The following is a 6025-nucleotide window of genomic DNA, read 5'->3' on the forward strand; positions in this document are numbered from 1 at the left end:
AGGGTCTGAGGCTGTCTTGGCTCTGGATTGCAGTCTCGAGTGGGGAGGAGTTAATGCTTCTTTGAATGATCTTCCTAGTTAGCTGTTGCCCTGAGAGGCCAGCGGGGAAACTGCCGGCAGCTCCTCACCGCTGAACTTAGCCAGCAAATTGTGCAGGTTACCCCTAGGTGTGGAAAACCACCACAAGCTATTTTTATTCCCAGCATTAGGTAAGTGCCAGCACGCAGGCCTGGTCTGAAGGCGGTTCTGGCTGGGTTCTGCCAAAGACCCGAATGGGTTCCTGCTGCCGTGTTGCGTGACCTTTGTTCAGATTTCCCTCTCTTGGTTTTGTTGCTTCCAGCCCTCTCTCTGCCTCCTTCAGCAAAGAGCGCAGTTAAAAATCAGCCTCCCTGAGAAAGTTGTTGGGGTCTCGAGTTTCAGGCTGTTGTCAGTTTCGAGTGGAATGAGGATGAGGAATGCCACTTAGCTCCATCTGCCCTCCCCTAATCCCCAGACAAATGCAGCCTTCCCATCTGTGCTGCCAGAGTCTCAGGGCCTATCACACCAGGCACTTTATCTAAATGACTTTGGCCAAAGATAAGGTAATTAATTACAGTGGGATTAGAAAACAGCACAGGCCCAGCCTTGCCCATCAGTAAAAACCTTTGCTAGGCTGGCCCTGACCCTGCACTAGAAGTACAGGTAGTTGTTTCCCAAAGAGAGAGGTTTGAGGAAATGCACTGCCTGCCTTAGGGGCAGTCCTCCCTTGGAGCTCATCGTCCCCTGGGATGTAGGAACACCCTGACCATCAGCAATTAACACGGAGATCCTGCTTTGCTCCCACTTCCCAGCTGTGTCCTTCCATCACAGGGGCCGTTAGTGCTCAGGAGAGATGCTAGCGGGAGGAGCTTGGAGAGTGAAGCCCCCAACCCTACAGAAGAGAAAGCAGCTCTAAGGGGGGGGGATTCAGTCATTGTACCCTGCTCAGTTCTTAGTACCTCTGCTGAGGCTGCCAGCAAGGTGCCATGCAAGTGCCAAGTGTGCTGGTGGTTTTGAGTTATTCTCCGTGACGTGGACTGAGACCCACAGTGCTCTTTCCATGGATGTCACAAACCATTCATTGGATTCCCATTGTCTCCATAGTAAACAGCTGATCCGATTCAATCACACATTATTGGGCTTGATGGGTGAAATGTTATGGCCTGTTATCCAGGGTCAGACTAGATCATTACAACGGTTGCTTCCAAAATGTCTGGCTTTGGCAATCTCTGAAACTCGTTATATATTTTATTTATGCTGGGACCCAGCTGACCTAGTGGCTCTTCCATCTCCCCGTGCTATTTACCGTCCTGGCAGATCTTCCATCTTTACTCCTCTTTGGATTACAACCTTTCCTTGTAAGGTTTTGCTTGCGCTTTTCCTCAGCATCGATCCCCTGGCCCCGTCGGGAGTTTCTCATTCACCCGTACAAAGCTCTGTCATTGGCTTCACTGTTCCTCTTGTCACCTCACGTGTGTCATCTCGGCCTTTCTTGGCACTGCAGGTGTTTGTGACTCAGGGTTGAGCCAGCTCTGACTAGAAGCCAGCCTGGTCCCCTAGCTGTGGTCTGTACAGTTAATCCCTTTGCTTTTGTGCTGTTTCCCTCCGGATTCTTCTCGGAAGCTTGCTTTCCTTTTCCCCCCTGCAGGCCTCTGAAGAGCGATGTTTGATCACAGCCTGCTCTGTTTTTAATCCTTGCGCCCTCATTTGTGCTGTCAGGTCCGTTGCTGAAAATGGCTGGGGAAGGGTGGGAAAGAGTCTCCATTTCATTGGTGTGATCACTGAGGCCTGGGGAAATGGCATGACTCGGCCATGGCCACCCAGTGAGTCAGTGGCAGCATTGGGCGTTCATCCCAGACTCCCAGCCCTGGGAGATTGCAGCTGTCCCTTCAGACTTTTTTTGTTTTTAATTAGTAGTAGTAGCACCTGGTCACCTGCAAGAACCAGGTCCCTTTACACCTTAGTTACTTGATGGCTCCTTCTTTGCATTATTGCTAAGTTGCAAACTTCGAGGTGCCACGTTTGATATTGTACGTGAAAGTGACCGGCCGGAAATGCAGCCGGTACCTGCCCGTGTGTGAACAAAGTGTCTGGAGAGGGCCTGGCTATGCTGCCAAAAAGTGGAACCATAACGCTCTATTACTCCCCAGCTTCTAATGGAGCTGTGCTGCTGGGGGGCAATTTGGCTGGACTCTGCCAGGTTTGGGGCAGGCCTATTCCCCTGGGAAATCCCACGTCTCCTCCTGCTCCCGCCCCCTAACTGAGCAGTGGGGGGGATCCCTGTCAGGAGATTGTCATGGAGACATCCTACCCCAGAGTCCCCTCCTGCAGGTTCCACTGAAGGGGATAAGCTGGGCCTTTGTTATCGAACGTATCGTCCTGGCGTGTCGTTCTGACGGCCCCTCGGGCTACCCGTCGTCAGCAAAGCAAAGCCCCATCTGGGCTGGGATCAGAACAGTGCCAGCGCCTGCCTCGTTTACAGCTGGCCGCAGTCAGCCAGGTGCTCGCACGCTCCCTGGGTTATAAACTCACCCTGTGTACTGCAGCACGATCCTGAATGAGAGGGAGTTACAGAAACCACGGAGGGACTCGAACCCCAAGCAGGGAAATTGGGCTGGAGCCCAGCCCAGTTGTCCGGACCCGTCTGTGGCATGTTGAGAGCCTCGGACAGAACGCAAGCCCACATATTTCTGTACAATAGCCAGTCAGTCGAGCTGAGAACACGTGGCCAGCAGAGATCCCTCCAAGCTGTCTTCTCTCGCCTAAGGAAGAGACATCAGGTAACATTGTGGCAACAGGTGCTGGAGAAAAGAGGTCAAGAGATTGTGTTACATAAACCCAGCCAGAGCGCTGTTCCGGCAAAGAGCCTCTGGGAAGAGAACATCAAGAAACCTAGAACAATGGAGAAGGACAACAGCTGGTAGCCCCCTACAAGACCAGCTGTGGCTGGGTTGCCAGGTGGCCCTTGCCCCATGTAACGTGCACCTAGGTGAGGCAGGTGCTGCCGAAAGAGCCTCCGCGTTGATTATGGGGAAATGCCCACTTGCAATTCCTGTGCAAAGGGGAAGGGAACCTTCTGCATAAATCGTTATAATTGAGCCGTTGCTGGTTTTTGTTTAAGGGTGGCACTGGTGTCGTGTGGCTACAGCAGGGTTCTAGTAGTCGGGATTCAACCACTTTGATCCCCTTCTCTGCCACTGACTTGCTGGGCAATCTTGGTCAAGTCACTTACCCTCTATGTGCCTCTGTTTTCCCATCTGTAAAATGGGGCTAATACCCACAGTGCCGAGGGCGGTGAACTGTACAGGACTCTGTGGATTTTAAGGCCAGAAGAGCCTGTTTATGAGCACCTACAGAACACAGACCATGGGACCCTACCCAGTGCTTTAGTATTTGCAAAGTACTTTGAGGTTGTCCAATGGAAGGTGCTGGGGAAGTGTCACTATGTATATGATTAGTTTTATTGAAAGCATCAGCTCCTGTTTTGAGAAGACATTCTGCAGGGTCTGCACCGCAGCTGCTGGGTTCCTTGTACCACTGGCATCAGGCCTGTCTCATTCGCCAGGCCGGTAAGTTCTCCAGTTTGTTCCTCCCGAGGCATGCGGGGAAATGTCTGCAGATGGGCACCCACCACAGCGGACAGTTCTGCATGCTGCATCCTGTGCGCTCTTGGGAGTGAAGCCTCAGAGCAGTTTGAAGCAAGTGCTGGCTGCCTTTGCTGATTGCCCAGTAACACAGCGCTGTTGATTTTCAAAGGAAAAATGTGGTGAGCCCATATTTGGATGAGCACATGGGAAGGGAGTTTAGTGCGTCCATTGTGTTGTCCTTTAGCACTGTCTCCAGTAATGTGATCAAAGGGATTAGCAGCCAGGGGATAATTCTTCTTTGCTGCTGAAGGCCGTGATTTCTCTCTGCTGGCTGGAGAATGCCTCTCAGCCTGTGGGGATAGGCCTGGCTGGCAGGAAGGCTGGGTTTTTGTCTTCAGGATGCTGTCCAATCTGCCTTGAATGTGGGAGGAGATAGCGTCTTTCCCCTTTGGTGTCATCGTCTGGTGGTCGCCTGTGGGAGAGAAGAGGGGTGGAGGTTTGAGAGACTGGGCCCAGTTCTCATCTCTCTAGGGCCAATCCCACTGGAGTCAACAGAGAGAAGTCAGAAGAGGATCTAGTGTACAGGTGTTCGTGGGACCAATCCTCAGCCTTCCCGACCCTTTAACTCCCACTTGGCAGCTGCCTGGTGGTACAATGTGCCCCGCCTGGGGAGGGTTCCCACGCTGAGAGGGCTGGTCCCTGGCCCAGGCAGGCTCTGACCTGGTAGGAGGCTGTCTGGGGGATGGTGTCACATGAGGAGGCACATATGTGCAGACACATGGCAGCTGCAAGATACAAACTGAAACCGACTGTGGATTAGCAGCGCCGCTTGCGTGATCTTTAGTTCCCGAATTGGATTTTAGTGCAGCCGGGGACTGGGAGGAGATAGCAGCGGGAGCACTGCTTCAGCTTCCCTTCTTACACTTGGCATGTCCCCCCACCCCTGCCCCGCCCATCCCAGAGAGCAGGGAAGCTATCAGTGTGTCCAAGTCAAGGGTGTCTCTTCTATTGCCACTCCCCTTTCCCCACCCCATCACGCAGGTGTATCCAGCAAGACAATGTTAACTCTTCTTATGCCAACTTGGGGAGGGGGCAGAAGGAGATGCCCTGTCTGTCTGGGTCTCTCCTTCTAAACTAGTAGTAGGGGGGAAATCAGCTTTGAATCCAGACTCTTATTCTGAGCCCTGCTGCTTCTCTCCTGTTGGTTGGGGTCGGGGTTTCTGGTGGATGGAATCCAAGTCAAGGCCTTTTGTGCAGATTTTCCATGTGGGTCGAGTCCCCGCAGCTGAGACTGGAGCACCCGTGGATAGTAGGAAACAGCCACTAGGCATGACAAGGCGGAGCTGAGTTTAGGCACCAGACAGATGAATGGTCCTTGTAATAATAATGCAGCCAGTAATAACTGCCTATGCATTCCAGTTAGGTCACTCCCTTGCCAACCCTATGGCACCAGTGCTGTTTCCTGACACCGGATCTACTTTTCCAATCTGCTCGTGACTTGTGTGCTGAAAATATCGACGCCCCAGCGCCAAGGGGCGACTAACAGCAGCGCTCGCCTCCTGCTGCCATTGCATTGCTGGATGGGGAAGGCTGCCCTTTGACGCACACGCTGCTCTTTGAGAGACTAGTGATGATACTGCTTATACAGGGCAGTCCTCTGTCAGTATTCGCTCGCTGCCCACGTCACAGGGGCTTTGTGGGGGTTCGGTGCATTACCGTGAACCAGATGGGCAAACTGTGGCACACAGGTGACATGTCCAAGGTCAGACAGTGAGTCAGTGGCAGAGCTGGGATTAGTGCTGTGTTCGGATCGCCATGTACACAGACGTCCTGTGCGCTCCGCGTGCATAGACAGCCACATAGAAACATGTCTGTGCAGGTTAGCAAGGGGACCACCCTGCGGCTCGGGATCCAAGCACCCTCAAACGCTGGGGAAGCTCTGGAGCCATCTCAGGAAATTGGGATTTTATCTTTTTCACAGGCCCAGCAGATCTCTCCGATCTGAGCTTCCCGAGCACTGGGCAAGTCTCAATGCCTGTCGGTTCCCATCACACCTCCTCGCCCAGTCAGAGCTGCCAGCTCCACTCAGGGCTGCCTGGAACGCAATCCCTGCACTTCTTGCCTTGCACCGATTGTACCGGAGCCGGTTGCTAGGAGTCGCGGCTGACACAAGCCCCACCATGTGAGGGTGGAACAAGGAGTGAATTATAGAGAGCTCAGTGGCTCGTTGGGAGCCAGCAGCCGGTTCTCCCGCCACGGCACAGAGCAAACAAAGGTGCGGCAGAAGCACTCCCTGCGTGCAGCTCTTGGAGACCGCACACACTTGCTGAAGCTACAGCTGCAATTGCCAGCCGTAGGGTTGGTTTGGGAAGTGCACCGGTTGCTCTCTAATCTCCTGCCGCATCTTATCCCATTCTCAT

This window comes from Terrapene carolina, unplaced genomic scaffold (genome assembly GCF_002925995.2).
Source record: "Terrapene carolina triunguis isolate 2854851 unplaced genomic scaffold, T_m_triunguis-2.0 Scaffold236, whole genome shotgun sequence".
Taxonomy (NCBI): Eukaryota; Metazoa; Chordata; order Testudines; family Emydidae; genus Terrapene; species Terrapene triunguis.